The 18,333-nt window shown below is 36.8% G+C and overlaps 1 protein-coding gene across 5 annotated transcripts in view; it reads right to left on the minus strand.

Annotated features, from left to right (window-relative positions):
* The window catches only part of Ehbp1 (EH domain binding protein 1), a 348,572-nt gene that overhangs the window by 270,711 nt on the left and 59,528 nt on the right, over window positions 1-18,333 (minus strand). The gene's annotated exons all lie outside the window — the stretch shown is intronic.

The following is an 18,333-nucleotide window of genomic DNA, read 5'->3' on the forward strand; positions in this document are numbered from 1 at the left end:
TTTAAAAAATAAAAGAAGATAGAAGTATACCAGGTCCCAAGCTGCTCATAAGTCACCCATTTTTTACTATTCTATCCAGCATCTCTCTCCCTAGCAAAAATGGTCCATCAGAACTCTGGCTTTCTGACACTCATTTTAGGACTGCACATCCTGCTGAGTTAAAATAATGTAACAATATCAATTAGTCTAGCTAAGTTGCTGACAGTGAGTATAGTCAGTAGCAGCTTTACACCATTATCTAATTATATACTAGGCAGAAAAGTAGAGGACCAGTAAAGTTTATTGGAGAAGAAATCAAGGATGTACAAAGTGGCAAACATGGAAAAACTGCTATTCACATTTTCTAAGAACCTAGCACAATTTCTCCTTTAAAGTAGTAATTTAAGAGTCCGAAGCTAGAAAAAGAAATGAAAAGTCTAACACAGGTAAGTGAAACTAGCTCTGGCAAAAATATCTAATTGTATCAAGCCAAGAAAACTATATTTTAAGTTCTTAAGAGGCTGGTATAGAAGAAGCAAGCACATCATCAGTACACAGCAGCACTAGGAAAACACTCATCAGTTTTCACTCAAGGTAGCAGAAACAATTTCTCCAGAAAAGAATTACATACCAAAACAGCTATTTACTCCTTAGCATAGTTTGGAAAAGCACATTATTTAATCATTTGCTAAAATCCTAGTGCAAAGAAGGGATTGGGACATGTTACCGAGGTCCCTCTATATAGTCTATCTGTCTTTCCTTTGTTCTTTCCTTCCCCTATTTTTATGGCACTACAAATTAAACCTAGGAGCGTATAAATAAATGCTAGGCAAGAGCTACACCACTGAGCTACATTCCTGGCCTTTCTGTTGATGTTTTTTTTAAGAAAGGTCTTCATAAATTGCTAAGGTTAGCCTTGAACTCAGAATCTTTCTGCTTCAGCCTCCTAAATTACAGCTGAGAGTACAGGCAAATACCACCACACCCAGGCTAGTTTTTCTCACTTTGGTGGGGGAGGTGCTGAGGTATGAAACCAGGACCTTCTCACTGAGCTATATCTCCAGCCATTTTTAAAAAATTTTTGAGACTGGGGTCTCACTAAGTCATTAAATTGCCCAAGCAGGGCTTGACTTTGTAATCCTCCTGCCTCTGATTTCCAGTGCTGGAATTACAGGTACACAACACCACACCTGACTTTTTAGATCTTATCACTGACCTTTGGGCATCTGCCAAAGGCAAATCTAGAGGGCAAAAAAAGCAACATTTCTCAATTTCAGGTCCTGACTTAATAAAATGCGCTTTCTAATTATTTCATGTTATACCTCCCCTAAAATATTGACACCTAGTGTGAAACTAAATATAAAATAAGCACTCATTACTTCTGATTTCTGAAAAATCAAAAAACAGCCTTTCGTTGCAAACTTACTGTCATATTCCTATGAAACAATATTCCAGTACTGGGGACTGAATCCAGGGCTTTTGCATTGTGCTACAGTCCCAGCCCTGTTTTTTATTTTTTATGTTGAGACAAGATCTTGTCCAGGCTGTGCTTGAACTGGTAATCTTCCTGTCTCAGCCTCCCACAGTGCTAAGATTATATGTGTGGACCACCACATCTGACTTAATTTTCAATTTATAAAAGTGCCTATATCCATATATTTACCACAAATAATGGCATCCCAGTGTTGCTAATATCATTGCTGTTAAGCAAAGCTCTGTGGGTAGACCTTTCCTCTTGACATAAAAGGGTACACTATTAATGTATGTATTTACTTATTTATTTTGTTTTTTTTTCTTTTTTTGGAGATGTAGTTCTGGCCAGTCTTGAATTCACCAAGTAGCCCAGGCTACCCTCAGACTCACAGTGGTCTTCCTGCCTCAGCCTCCCAAGTACTAGGATTACAGGCATGTGCCACCACACACAGTTTAAGATACACATTTTAAAAGCTGTAGCAGAACACAGAGCAAGAAAATAAAAAGGTGGTAGTGCTATCAAAAAAGCGGTGAAAATGTTAAAGCTCTGATTTTCCTTTGGAATTCTCCTGTCTCTCTATAAGCTTAAATTTCTAGTTAGAAAACAATTTAAGATAACATAACCATCCTGCTGTAATTTTCTGATCTATCAAGATTCTCCTACTTCCTATTGTCACAAATTTTATTTAATTGTACATAAATCAACTGCAGCCTGAAAAGTCTTTGTTATAAATGCCATGACTTGAGAAGAGAACGTGGGGGAGATATATACTGCGCTAATTACCCTCAGTAATTATTTTCTCAATCAAAAATGAAACTGCAATGAGCTCTTTAAATATTTTACTATATAAACATACATGTACCAACAGAAGATGAACAATAAACTATGAACTAAATTTTAAATAAAGCAATGTGCCTTTTTATTTACTAACTAATCTGATAGTGAATTGACTTCTCTGGGTGTCAGTTCTAAATTTCAATATGTATCATATATGTATTTCAATACATATCGTATATATGATTCTCTTTCCCCACCTCTTTCTCTCTGAGAGAGACCACCAAAAACATGTATGCACACTTCAGCAGTTCACCAAATTAATAAATGTCTGGAGGCTGATGGCCACAACTTTGAGCATCCCTTGTAATGGTAGAGGACAAAGGTAACCTGTATTAATCTCACTATGTCTCAATAAATTTAGTATTAAAATACACAAATTTTTCTGGTTTTCTTTTCCTGAAATCTGTATACATTTTTGGCACCTACTTTTTTGGCATATATAATATACATATGGCACCTATATGACATATAAGAATTAGGAAAGGTAAATAGTAATCTATACAGATAACAACAACAACAACAAAAATCACTGTGTGGCTCAAACTCCTCCCAAAACATAGTTAAAAATAAAATCTAGGCTACTTTTTGGCTGATGCTTCCAACGTGCCCCTAAGTGATTTCAGAGGTAGCTAGCATCAAATAATGTATATATTTTAAAGGAAAAGTATCAGAAAAATGAATACCCTCTCAGAAAAAAAAAAAGTTCTATTCTAGGATTTAATATAACTGATAGCTAACTTTAAAAACAGCAGGTGAGGACAAGGTTTTTTGAAAAATTCTGAAATGTCATGGATCTTAAGTTTCCCAAAATTTTTTCAATTTATTACTTTAACTTCTATAAAACAATCACTTCCTTCATAGTTATTGGAAGTGATTTTTATTTCTTTATTTAGCTATTACATACAATTTATAAGATAGCACTTTCATAGATACATAAACACAGTATGTATATAGTTAGCTTAATGAATTATCAGTTCTCATAAACTTTTCCAAAACAGTACATGTATAGTACTTCAAGAAAAAGCACAATGATTGTATAGTTGTCCCTCAGCATCCAAGAAGGTCTGGCTTCCTAGATACCAAAATCTACAGATACTCAAGTCCCATATACAAAATGATGTGGTTTTTGCTTATAACTGATAGATATCCTACATATTTTAAGTAATCTCTAGATTATTTATAATACCTAAAACAACAATAGAAATGTTATATCACTACTTGTTACACTATATTATTTAGTGAATGACAGGAGGAAAAAAACTTGTGCATGTTTAATACAGTCACACTTTTTTTTCCCAAATATTTTCAATCCACAACTGGCAGAACCCACAGATGTGGGATCCGCAGGTACATAGGACTGACAGTTAATACAAGGGCTATGAAATATTAAGAGAATTACACCTGAAAAATTAGCCCAATAAAAAGTAATTTCTTCCCCCAAAAAAACCAACCTGTATTTTTGCATTTTACCACATGCATTCCAGCAATATTTGATACAATATGAGAAAGAATATAGAACAGGCAGAAAAGTTAACTGGAATATCAAAAATGTAATTAAATGTCTAAAAGAATATTTAACAGTATATTTTAAATTGACCTGTAATCTAAAGTGTTTAATTATGCTTTATAATTTTCTTTTATGAAATCATCACTAATTATTAAAAGAGAAATTTTTTTGTTACTAGCTGAATTTAGGATGTTTCTAAAGTTTATAGTTATAGTCATATTCATCTATTACACTGAGTATATACATAGTTCTTTACACAAAAACTTAAGATCCAATCCTCGTCCTTTCCACAAAAATTTAAGACCCAATCAGCAGTACTGACTGACAGAAGACCCTACTGTCTATTTTTAGAATACTTGTCCTACGTAAATGGATAGGAAAGTAAACTGTAATGCCCTCAAACTATAAATGTATGCTATGAAGAAAATGCTATTAATGAAGTAAAGCATTTTAAACTTCTACACTGCTGGTAGAAGTACCTGGCAATTTCTTAAAAGGTAAAAATGTTCCTACCCTATTATTCAGGCTTCTATTCATTGGTATATTCCCAAAGGGGTAACAAAAATATTTGTCTTCCAAAATACTTCAACAATAATGCTTATAGCAGCCATTCACAACAGTGAATATTCACAAAAGTACAAAACTAGAAACAAATGTTCATCAACAAAAGAACAAATTACTGTGTATTCACAATATTACTCAGCAATAAAAAAACTATCAAAAGACACAAATATGAATAAGTCTGAAACATGATGCCAAGCCAAAGAAAGCCACACTTACAACAAGATTACTGTACTATTTACTATGAAACTCAAGAACAGGCAAAAATAGTCTATGGTGATAAGAAAGCAAAATAGTGGTTGGGGCTGGGAATATAGCTCAGTGGCACAGTGCCTGCATGGCAAGCACAAGGCCTGTGTTTGATTCCCCCCCCCCCAAAAAAAAACAGTGATTATCTCTGATGGTTGGGAATAAAGTGAGGAACAAAGCAAAAAATTGCAAATAGTCTACATCTTCATAGGAATGATCATTACATAAGTATACAGATACTGCTCAAAACTCATTGAATGATTATAATTAAAATCAGTGCATTGCAATATATGTAAGTATAGCTTGATATAAATAAAATGATGTGGAGAGATGAAAGGTGTGCCTGTGGATAGAAAGAAACAGCACATTCACCCCCCAGCCAACTTTGGGCCCGTTGATTCCTCACTGTGTGGATGAACACCTAAGACCTTGGAGCCTGTGTCCCCATACTGAAGAGGGTTTAATCAAGAGCCATTTTGAGAAGAAGTTATTTACAACAAGCCACAGAAAAACTACAGAACAACTTCTCTTTAGGATCTCCAATGTTACCATACCGCAGTGACTACATGAGAGACAGTTAGAAGTGGAACAGTGAGGTGATAACCAACTGACCACTTGACCATGGACAAGGCCAATGCCCTACAAGGGAAGATAAGCCTCAGAGTTAACAGCTCAAGGGGAAGTAAAAGACCAAGCCAGCAGTACCAGGTCCAAGAAAAGCCCATGGCTATTGTAAAGTACAAAAATAGTATGGAGTTTTATACTAAAACATACTCCTTCGTGGCAAGGTAGAATTGGAGAAGAAATCCAAAACTGTGCCCAGCATATTGAAAAGGGTTTAACAAAGAACAGTTCTGGGAAGAAGTTATTTACAATGAGCCACAGAAATACTACAGAACTTCACTTGCAGTGTTACCTTTCCACAGTGACTACATGAGAGACAGTCAGCACAGACAGCAATGGGGACAGTACCAGCTAGATGTACACACACACACACACACACACACACACACACGAAGTTCAAGTTCAGGCCAGGAAGAACACAGGGCCCAGAGCTCCAAGGAGAAAAGCCACGACTGGCAAGTGTGGCTTTCAGAAGTGGCTGCATCTAAAAGTGTCAGCATTAAATCCAGTTGTCTGCTTAAATCCCTGCCACAATGAGAAAATCCAGCAGACACCAATGATCTGATTGCTCTCTCTATCTACAAATGAGAGCAAGGACACATTTTACCTTGGACAGTAGCCACAGTCAGGGTGTGCGGACAGAGGGGCCTCTGGAGCAAGGGGAGGCAACTCAGAAATCCACAGGCATAAAGATAGGTGAAGATTACTGTGACTTGCTGGATTCTAAGACTAAAAATCCTGGAAAGAAACTCATTCAAAAATACAGAGAATTTTTTTCCCTGCACTTGACCTGCCCACAATGACAAAGCACTTTTATTTAACATACATTTGGCTTAACAACATCCATCTTTATAATTTATTACATGGCAAAAATAAAACAATATTTATTTACCTTGAATATTTGGTAGGTACTTTGACAGTTTAAAACTACATAAAGTGAAAATTTGAGATCTAGTTTACAAATCTATTTTGCATTTAGGTTTATCACCCTATATGAAACAATTGTAGACTTCACATTCTTAACCACCTAATCTTCCATACAACTGTCTCCCTACTGTATTCTTCCACTGGCTGCAGTAAATCATTTAGCAAAATTTTCAGAGAAGGCTCTCAGTTGATATACTTTAACCCCTGGGTATTGAAAGCAGTTGCCTTCATACATAAATACTAACTTGGCAGAGTATATATTTTTCATTCAAAATTATTTTCCCTTAAAACTCTATAGATGCTGTTCCATTGTCTTCTGGCATTTAGAATTTTAAGAAAAAAATTTGTGGTCAGTCTGATTTTTACCCTTTTATAGGTAACCTACTTTCTCTGAATATTTGCAGAATATTTTCTTTATCCCTGAAATTTAAAGAAGTCATATGGATATGTCTAAGTATTGCTTTCTTCTCATTAAATTTTGTGTGTGTGTGTCAGGGTCTCACTGTGCAGTTCAGGCTGGCCTTGAGCTCACTTTGTAGCCCAGCTGGTGTCGAACTTGCAGCAATCCTCCTACCTCAGCCCCTTGAGTGCTGGGATTACAGGCATGAACCACCACGCCCGGCTTTCTCATTAAATTTTTTTTTTTTTCTATTTTGTTTTGTTTTATTCTGGTACCAGGAATCGAACTCACAACCTCATGCTTGCCAGGCAGGCGCTGTGCTGCTGAGCTAAATCCCCAGCCCCTCTCATTAAATTTTAAAGGTACACCATGAGCCTTCTTCATTTCCAGGCCTACTTTGTTCTTCACCTCTGGAAAGTTTTCTTCAGTTGGTTCTGTAATTACTGTTTCAGCTTCATTTGCTTTGTCCTCTGTTTCAGGTATTCCTATTACACATAGATTGTATCTCCTGTACAGGCCCTCTACAGCTCTCTTTTTCTCTTTTCTCATCATAATTTTTTGGCCTTTTCCTCTGCACTCTGTGAGAAGTTCTCTTGTTTTTCATTTACTGCAGGAATTTTATTTTGTAATCAACCTTTCCTTTGTGCTTCCTTTAAATGGAAGGCTTCAATCTCTCCTATGCAGTCATATGTCACCTACTTAACACTAAGCCCGTGTCAGTAAATAACGCTCTCATAATACTGTTAATAGTTTCTACAACTTTGCTATAGACTGGTAGATTGCTATAGTTCTGTACATTAGTATCAAAGAGGCATTTTCTCAGTTACATACTTAGGTCTATTCTTTTCTTCTGAACCACAGTCTTGAGACCTTTTCAACAGCTCTTTGCAATGGGGTCCAAAAACGCAGTGTTCTCAAACACCACAGCTGAAGAACCTAATTTCAATTCCTGTTCTTTAATACTTCTATCATTGCCTTGAAGGGTCTAACCAAATGACAAGGCTCTTGAGAGCTATCCAACACACGGGAAGAGCCAACTGCTGAAAAATCACTTTATTGACCATTTTTGTTCTTCTGAGACTGCAGGGAGCCTATGGCTGATTTCTAAACTATGTTCCTAATTGGGAATATCCGAATTTTCAGATTATTCTACTTCTTAAAATGGATTCTAGGAAGCAAGGTCATTCCTATTATTATCTCTATAAAGAAGACTGTTCGATAAAAAAGAAATCTGGATGTATGGGCTGATATGTAATGGAAAATATACAGTGGACCCTCAAGTTACGACTGGCCTCACATACAAACAACTTGGATTATGACTGGAATTTTAAGTCTAACCTACTACCAGTCTTAAGTTATAACCCAAACACCAGCTGCTTGTGCTGTTGTAAACAAAGACTCTCAATGCCAGGAAAGCATATGTAATCGAATATAGGCATCAGGCTGAGCCCAGATGCAGGTGTTTGTGGACATGATTTCGGTCAGTGCTTTATATAATCACTACAATTACTGCTATCAAAATGGTTCCAAGAAAGCTAGAAAAGAAGCTAAGGAAGGAAGTGAAGGTAAAGACAGCAATCACAATTGAAAGAAGGAAATTGTGCAGAAATATGAGAGTGGCGTTCATATGATCATCAATCTTGCTAATAAGTACAGCATCTCAATTCACCATCTCAACAATCTTATTGAGAAAAAAGCTTTGTATAAGGGAAGTAGAGTTGCTAAAGGTATTAACTCAAATTTGTAAGTCTTGATCAACAGTGTTAGATGAGGTAAAAAGGCTATTATCAGTGTGGATAAACAAAAGGCAGATGGCAGGTTATAGCCGGAGTCTATAATTTATGAAAAAGCTAGGGCTATAAATGCAGATCTCCTAAAGGATAATTCATCAACGAGTGATAATGGTGAAACATTTTGTGCCTGTAAAGGGTGGTGTTGGGGACCACAAATTATAAACTTACATAGAATCTGTCCAAAGCTCTCCTTGCCCTTACCTTTGGAATTTGGAAATCCCATTTCCTTTCTGTCAATAAGGCTCACAGAGCAGGACTAAGTCAGCTGAGGACAATACAGGGAAACTAGCACCCAGATGTGGGGATGAATCTTAACTTGTTTCCTTTATGATGTTAAACTTTCCCATTCAACCACTGCTTCTATGCAGTTCCATGAGAACCTCTATACCCCTCTTCCTTTCTGCCACCGGCTAAATAAAATAGTGGCTAGCTGAAGATTCTGGGTCATTGTTCCCAGAGAACACTGACCATCCCAGAGCCCTATTTTCTCACAATTCTTGTCTCTTTTTTTTCCCTCTGTGGGCCCTGTAACTCTGTAACTCCAGGCAGAAGATCAGGGACTTACTGCAGGGGTCCCTGATAACTGGCGCCATGGAAAGGTTCTCTGATAGGGTGGTTGCACAATTTTAAAGTAAGTTTGTCTTAGTGTTTATACTATAATTATAGATCTCTTCTCTATGCTTAAGGGTGGTACATTACTGGTTCTTAGGGTACATTAATATCTTTGATGTTACTGTTGCTGGTTTTATTGCTAAGGCCAGGATAGCATAGTTGTTGCTACCAGTAGGTTTTCTCTGTATGCCAACATTTGGATTGCCTTTGTGTCATTATCAATACTGCAGGTCAGTAACTGGATACTGGGTAAGAAAGACTGCAGCCTCCCTTTTGAAATAAAGAGACGTAGTTGGACCTTGGGACAGAGTTTATGTAAAGTTAGCCATGTCCACAGTGCATTACTGGAAAATAGTAACAAGATGACCACTATTATCAAGATGCAAATCTCAGCACAAAGCAAGCAAATAAACAAAAACAACAGAAATATGAAAAGATAAGGCAATAAAATAACTCCAAAACACACACAACTCTCCCACAGCTGATACATGGGGCATCAAGTGAAAAGAAATCAAAGTCACACAACTGAATTATTTGAAATGATGAAAATGAGATTAAAAAAACAGATCAACAACATGCTCAGCAAGTTCAGTGAAGATAAAACAGACAGTGGACATAATAAGCAAAATGATCAGCAAGTTCAAAGAAAACAAAATAGCTGAGATAAACAAAATGATACAAACATAAATGACCAGTTTTTACAAAGATTTAGAGCCCCTAAAAAGGTACCACAGAGGAATCTAGGATATTAAAACTTCTACTGAAAGTATGGTCAGCAGGTAATCAACATAAGGACAGAGTGCCAAAACAAGGACAGGGCTGATGGTGGGGACCAATTACTCAGAGATACCTTAAAAACAACAAGAGAATATGAAATATGCAGGACATCCAAGAGCTGCTAGACAATGCAAAGGGGACTAATCTAAGATTAAATGGAATTAGTGAAAAATCAGAAGAAAATACAAATGGCATAAAAAAACCTGTTTATATAAATAATAACAGAAAACTTTCCAAATGTGGGACAAGAATTAAACACAGAGATAAGTGATTCATAGAGAATTACAAATAGCCACAATCAAAAAAAGAACCTCTTCCTGACACATAATAGTCAAAATTCCAGAAGTTCAACACAGGGATAGAATCTTCAAAAACTGTCAGAGAAATGCAACACATCACTTATAAAAGTAAACCCATTAGAATTACATTAAACTTCTCAACACAAATCTTACAGGTTGGAATCAATTGTAGCAAAGTGTTTCAAATCCTAAAAGAAAACAACTTCCATCCCAGATTTACATATACTCTAAAACTTGCTTTAAAAATTGATCAAAGATACTCAGCTATAAAGAAAGATAAACTCGAGGCCTTTATATTTAAATGGTCACAACTAGAGACCATACTCATAAGTGAAATAAATCAAACATACATGTGCAGCACCGCATTGTGTCACTAGTGTAAAACTTGAAAGAGTTAAGTTAAACTCGGAGGTATGATAGACACTGTGAAATGATAGGAAACCAATGAAGAGTAAAGGGCTTCTGGGATGTGGGAAAAGAGAAGGGAAAGAAGGAGAAATTTTGTATGTATGTATATACAGGATAGTTAACATGGTTGTTCTTCTGTCTTCTATTTCTATGCTGAAAGAAACTCAATGAGTCTTTGGTTGACCAGTATTGCATGTTTATATCTGTTTTCACGAGAAGCCACTTTGAAGATATCAATATGTAATACAACCACCATTGTTAATTCCCTACCACTTTGTTTGTAACTCTGTGTTGTCTGTATTGTGCTTGTGATATGTTGTAAAATGTTGTATGTCTGTTAATGTTTCCCTCCTTTTATCTTTAAAATAAAAAAAAATAAAAAAAATTGATCAAAGAAATGAGATATCTCCATGACAAAGAGCACCTCAAAAAATTCAAAACCACCAAACCAGCACTACAAAAAAATTCTCAAAGATAGTCTAGAAAGTGACAATGATGCCCAAAATGCCAAACAGACTAATAAAATTAATGCCCTGGGCAGGATGAACATTTAAGCAAAATAAATGGGGCAGGGTCCATGACAGGAAAATAACAGAATGACAGGAATAATAGTTTTAATGACAGGAATAACAGTTTTAATAATAACTCTAGAACAGACCAAGAAACAATATTCAACAATATGGTGTATAAAAGAAACATATTTAATACAAAAGAAATTCACAGATCAAAAGTCAAAGGATGGAGAAAAATATTCTATGCAATGAGAACCCAGAAAAAAATGCAGAAGTAGCTACCTTAATTTCAAGTGTACTTCAAGTCAAAACTGATCAGAAGAGGCAAAGAAGATCACTACATACTGGTTAAGGGAACAATTCAATAGGAAGACATAACAATTATAAACATATGTGCACCAAACACTGGTTTTCCTGTCATAAATACTACTGGATACAAAAGATCAAATAAACACCAACACAATTATAGCATGAGACCTCAATACTCCACTGTCACAGATATATCAACTAGACAAAAATTCAACAAAGAAGGAACACAGCTGAACCAAACTTTCAAACAAATGGACTTTAATAGATATTTACAGAAAACTCCACCCAATATCAAAATACACATTCTTCTCAGCAGCACATAGAGCTTTCTTTAAAACAGACTAAATATAATCCAGTAAAGCATGCATGCAAAAGACTCTAAATAACCCTTTGCATATCATCAGATCACAGCACAATGATACTAGAAATCAGTGGCAAAAGAAACCACAGAAATTATGCAAATACATGGAAATTAAACAGTACACACGTGAACAATCAGTGGGTCAGAAGAAAATAGACAGCTCCTATAATCAAAAGATAATGTCTGTACAACATACCAGAACCTACAGAACATAATGAAAGCAGTTCTAAGTTTATAGCTGTGAATGCCCATATCACAAAAACAAAGAACTCAAATAAATAACCTAATGATTCACCTCAAGGTCCTAGAAAAAGGAAAATCCAAATCCAAAGCTAATACATGAAAGGAAATTATAAAGATAAGAGCAGAAATTAATGAAATTGAGATTAAGAATACAAAGAATCAATGAACCAAACAGCTGGTTCTTCGAAAGAAATAAACAAAATAGATTCACATAGCCAATCTTATCCGCCCAAAAAAAGAAATGACCAAATCAATGTAAACTGAAATGAACAGCTGAAATCACAAATGGGCACTACTGAAATCCAGAAGATTAGCAACTACTTTTGAAACCTGTACTCCTACAAATTGCAGAATCCAGAAGAAACAGAAAGATTACTGGATACTGTACATACGAATTTCCAGAACTGAACCAAGATGATATAAAAACCCTTTATAATCCAGTAACAGGCAACTGAAGCAGTAATACAAAACCTACCAACTAAGAAAAGCCCAGGTCCCAATAGATTTACTACTGAAATCTACAAGCACTTCAGGGAAGATCTAATGCCAATACTCCTCAAACTCTTTAATAACTCAAAAGGGAGGGAGTACTCTCAAAGTTATTCCTGGAAGTTACCAATACCTTGATTGTAAAACCAGAGAAAGATCCAACAAAAACAGAGAGCTACAAGTCAATCTCTTTAATGAACACAGGCACAAAAACCCTCAAGATGCAGGCAGACAGAATGCAAAAATCATCAAAGATCACACCTCAAGACTAAGTATGCTTCAAACCAGGAATGCAAAGAATGGTTCAACATATACAAATCAATAAATGGCACACATCATATAAACAGAAGGACAGAAATCATATGATCATCTCAACAGACACAGAAAAAGCGTCTAACAAAATCAAACTTCTATACACGACAAAAAAAAAAACTGACGAAAATAGGTATAGAAGAACCTTATCTCCATCTGATAAAAGCTACTGATGACAGGCCTATGGCTAACATCATATTCAATGGGGAAAAACTGAAAATTTTCCCTTTAAAATCAAGAAAAAAACAAGGATGACCCTATCACCACTCCTGTTTAATACAGTACAGTGGTACCTCAGTTCACAAATGCCTTTGTTTGTGAACAATTTCGTTTGCAAACAAAAGCATTTGAAAAAATACTGTTTTTGTTTGCAAACTCTACATTAGGTGAAAAATAGGACCATAGCCATCTTTCCCACATACACATAAACATGGCCATCTTTTCCAAAACCGTGAAATAAAGTCCATGAACCAAGGTACCACTATAATTAAAATGTATAGAAAAAGCAGTCAAATTATCACTAATTGCAGATTAATGATCCTTAACATAGAAGACCCAAAAAATTCCACCAAAAGACCTCTAGAATTAATAACCAAATTCAGCAGTGTAGCAGGATACAACAAAATCAACAAACACAAAAAATTAATAGTGCTCCAGTACATGAAAAATGAATTCAGTGAGAAAGGAATTAAGAAAATACTATTCCCAACAGCACCACGAAAAATTAAATATTTAAGAATTAACCTAACCAAATAAGTGAGAGACTGCTACAACAAAAACGGTAGTACTCTGAAAAAGGAGACTGTAGAGAACATCACAAAATGAAAATATAGCTCCCTGTTCCCAGACAGGTAAAATCAATAAGTACAGTCTTAGTTTTGGAAGTAGCTATACTTCCAAAACTAAGATACAGATTTTTGATACTCTCAATCAAAATACCAACAGCATTCCTCATAGAACTAAAAAAAAAATCCTAAAATTTATATGAAACCAGAACAGACCCAAAAAGGCAAAAGCAATCCTGGGCAAGAAAAGCAAGGCAGGAGGCATCACAATCCTGAATTTTAAGGTATATGTCAAAGCTACAGTGATAAAAACAGCATGGTACTGGTACAAAAGCAGACATGTGAATTAATGGAACAGAATAGAGGATGAAGAAACAACCTCAGGCACATTTAGGTATGTGAACTTTGTCAAAGAGGCCAAAAATAAAATACTAGAAGAAAGATAACCTCTTTTTTTTTTTTTTTTTTAAATTTTAAAGAGTAAAAGAAGGATAACAATAATGGGGGGTGGGCTTACCAAATTACAGACAAAGTGGGAGGAAATTATCAATGGTTATTGTTTTACATATTGTTATCTACACCATAGTTTCTCAGGAAAACAAATAAATAATAGTGAGTTACAGACAAAAGAGGTAGGAGATTATCAATACTTGTTGTACTCCACTTAGGTATCTTCACAAGAAAATAAATAGAACTATACATGAGTGACCTATTGAATAATCATTAACTATTCTCAATGGTTGTTGTAGGAAACACATAATAATAAACATGCATCCATTTATGAAATAGGATAGGAACAATACAAACATTACAGAGTTATGGATAGATTAGTAGGAAAATATCAATGGCTGCTGTAATACATGGTGGTATCTTCAAAGTGGTTTCTCAGGAAGACAGAGATATGCAAGAAGGATCTAACAAGTAGTTACAGCCTAAGGGTTGTCAAAAATCAAGTGAGCCATCTGGGGCGAAAGCCATTTTTTGTAGCGTTTTCTCTCCAGCCTCCCATCGCATTGGGACCCCACAGTCAGTTAGTGTCCTCTCCCCAACTGTCAGCACAGGCAGAAGGAATCCTGGTGCAGACTTCTCTGAGGCTCCACCACATCCTGTACTGTCAGGGGAAGAAAGGCTTCCAGGGAGTCTCCGCATGTATTGTGCAGGGTCCTCCTGGTTTACAGCTTCCAAGTGCCTCTCATGACCCCAGTCCACAGGACCTCTGACCCCTCGGGCTTAGTCTGCATTCTCATGTTCTCCGAGTCCTTATTCAGCAGCTGCTCCTCCGCTGACTCTAGACCTTTCTGGTTCTCACTGGCAGGAGCAAGAGTGGCCCGTTGTATAGCATATATTCCCAGGGGTTTTTCCATGTTTGAATGATTCACACACGTCCTTAGGTGGGCATCTGCAGCCGGTGCATGGTGGGCAAACTGTGTCATTGTTTCTCTGCATCATGATAGTTCTCAGTTGAGCAGCGGCAGCTGGCCTGAAGGCCGGCGCACAACAGCACTCTTGGCCGCATGGCTCCTCATGCGCTGGGGGCCCTCCCTCTGGGGGCCTACGAAGCAGGGAGCAAGGTGCCAGTCAGAAGACCGGCGCTCCCCGCCCGTGGCTCCCCATGTGCCGGAGGCCCAGAAAGATAACCTCTTTAATGAATAGTTCTGATAAAACTGGCTATCCACACACAAAAGATTGAAGCTAGACCTATATCCCTCACCATGTATTTAATTAAAATCAAAATGGGTCAAAGATCAAAATGTTAAAGCAGAAACCATCTGCTGGAAGACAAAAGAGGTAAAACTCTAGAAGATATAGGCATAGGCAAGGAGTTCCTGAACAGAAGCCCAACTGCACAAGAAGTAACCTGAAGAATGAACAAATGGGATCATATCACATTAAAAAGCTTCTATACAACAAAGGAAGCAACCAACAGAGTAAGTACACAACATACAGAGTGGGAAAAATTTTTGCCACTTATCCTTTGGGACAAAATCTAGACTATATAAAGAACTCTAAGAAAAGTAGAGGGGCTGGGGATTTAGCTCAGTGGCACAGCACCTGCCTGGCAAGCACAAGGTTGTGAGTTCAATTCCTGGTACCAGAAGAAAAAAAGAAAAAAAGTATATACCTAGAAAATGAAAAATCAAACAAGTGGGCAACTGAAATGAATAGATACTTCCCAGAAGAAGTACAAATGACCAATAAATACATGGAAAATGTTCAACACTGCTGGCCATTAGAAAAATGCAAATTACAACAACAGTGAGATTCTACCTTACTCCATAAAGAATGGCTATCATCAAGAAATCAAATAATACATGCTACTAAGTTCGTCAGAAAAAAGGAACATTTCTACACTATCAGTGTGAATGTAAACTAGTACAACCATTATGGAAATCAGCACGGTGATTCCTCACAAAACTAAAAGTAGAAATTCTATTCAATCCAGCTACTCTTCTGTTTGACCCCATAACCCTCCTAGGTATGTTCCCAAAAGATTTAGACACTGATACATGCATATCCATGTCTATAGCAGCAAAATTCCTAATAGTTAAATCTTGGAAGTACCCTATATATCTTTCAACAGAAGAATGGATAAAAAAATGTGGTATTTCTACACAATGGTGTACTATGCCTTTAAGAAGAATAAACATGAGTCATTTGTAGAAAAATGAATGCACCTTCAGACCATGACATTAAGTCCAATAAGTCAGGCACACAAGCTAATCTACTGCATGGTCCCTCTTATATGAGAACCCCAAACTATAAGACAAAAATAAAAGACGGATAACAGGAAATTGAGGAATAGATTTTTTGCAAAAAGGAAAGGGACCAAGAGAAGGTGGGGAATGAAATAAAGAATTAAGATGTGTTATGTACAGAAACCAACCCCCCATAAAGAATGTAATCATTTTGTACCGAAAAAGTATACTAATAAAAAGAAAACTAAAAATAATAAAACCTCGAAAAGATATTCTTGACCACGGACATCTTTGGGAAGCCTGGTGAGTCTGGGCTCTGCCTCCCTAATCAGGGTGCAAGGCAGGTGAAATCTTGGGCACCCTCTGGGGCCTCAGTGGCTACCTACCACACCCATAGCATGTCTGCCCTGGGCTGGGCTGAGCCCCTGACATTTTCAGGAAGCCCAGTGAGTCTGGGCTCTGCCTCCCTGACCAGTGTGCAAGGCAGGTGAAACCTTGGGCACCCTCTGGGGCCTCGGTGGCTACCCGCCACACCCATAGTGTGTTGGCCCAGCTGGGCTGCCACAACTCACCAGCACAGGAGCTACACTGAGCACTGGGGATCTTCAGTCTCTTGTCCTGCAACTCACACAAAATCAGGACAGTGAGACTGCACCATAGGGAGTTTCTAGTTCTTCAAAAATGACAAAATGGAGGAGCAAAGTGCAATCCCAGACCTCCACACCACTCAAAACAAGTCCAGAAGGCATCAGCACAGAAGAGCCTGGAAGTCATACACCTGAAATTTCTGAAATGATAGCAACTGAAGTAAAGAAACAACTCCATCAGGCCACAGAAGACATCAGATCAGAAATAATGTCTGAGGTGAGAAAATAAATGACAACAATAATGAAAGAAATGTTCAACATATACAAAGATGACATAGACAAGAAAATAAAACAGCATAGACAACTCAATGAAACCTTACGAAGCAATATAGAAAAGAACTAGAAGGTATCAAACAGATGCAAAGAGATATCCAGGAATTTAAAAATTCCACTGAAAGGTTGCAAAACCACCTGAACAAAGCTGAACATAGACTTTCAGACCTTGAAGACAGCACTGCCACCAACGAACATGAAAGGATCTCTTAAATATAACAAGGAACCAGGAAATAACAATTCAACAACTGTACGACAAAGCACAGAGAAACAACATCAGATTAATAGGTATTAATGAAACAGCAGGTGTCAACACAAATGACATAAAAACACCATTTGCAGAAATAATAGCAGAAAATTTCCCAGGCATGGTAAAAGAATTAGACATCCAGATTGAAGCATATAGAACTCCACTTAATCATAACCAAAATAAATCTACACCCAGACATATAGTGATCAAGATCCTGGAAACTCAACAAAAGCTCCGAATATTAAAAGCTGTTAGAGAAAAGAAACAGATCACCTATAAAGGACAGCCTATCAGAATCATGGCAGACTTCTCAACACAAACCATCAGGGCAAGAAGAGCTTGGAGTGAAGTACTTCAGGTACTGAAAGAAAACAACTTCCAACCCACATTGATGTACCCTGCAAAGCTATCTTTCAAATTTAATGGAGAAATAAAATATTTGAATGATAAAGAACTGACGAGATTCATGCATGCCAAACCAATCCTACAAAGAGTACTAAAAGATATACTGGAAAGAGATAAAACAGATTGCAATTTCAAGAACAACAACAGAAAAGAACCACCAAGCAAATCAAGCAATTAAACAGAGAGAAAAGGAAGATCCAACAGCAGGAAAATAGCATGACAAAGATAAGCCAGTACATATCCGTTATAACCATCAATCTAAATGATCTCAATGCACCAACCAAAAGAAGCAGACTTGCTGAGTGGATTAGGAAACAAAACCCAACCATATGCTGTATACAAGAAACACATTTAACTCAAAAGGAAATTCAAAGACTGAAAATTAAAGGATGGAAAACAATACTCCATGAGACAGGAACCCAGAAAAAAGCAGGTATAGCTATTCTGTTTGCAGACAACGTGAACTTCAAACCAAGAACAATCAAAAGAGATCAAGAAGGTCACTACACATTTGTGAAGGGGAAGCTTCAAGAGGAAGAGATAACAATCATAAACATCTATGCACCAAATATAGGAGCACCCACCTATATAAGACAAATTCTAA

Source organism: Chinchilla lanigera, unplaced genomic scaffold (assembly GCF_000276665.1).
Source record: "Chinchilla lanigera isolate Chin_1 unplaced genomic scaffold, ChiLan1.0 scaffold00023, whole genome shotgun sequence".
Classification (NCBI taxonomy): domain Eukaryota; kingdom Metazoa; phylum Chordata; class Mammalia; order Rodentia; family Chinchillidae; genus Chinchilla; species Chinchilla lanigera.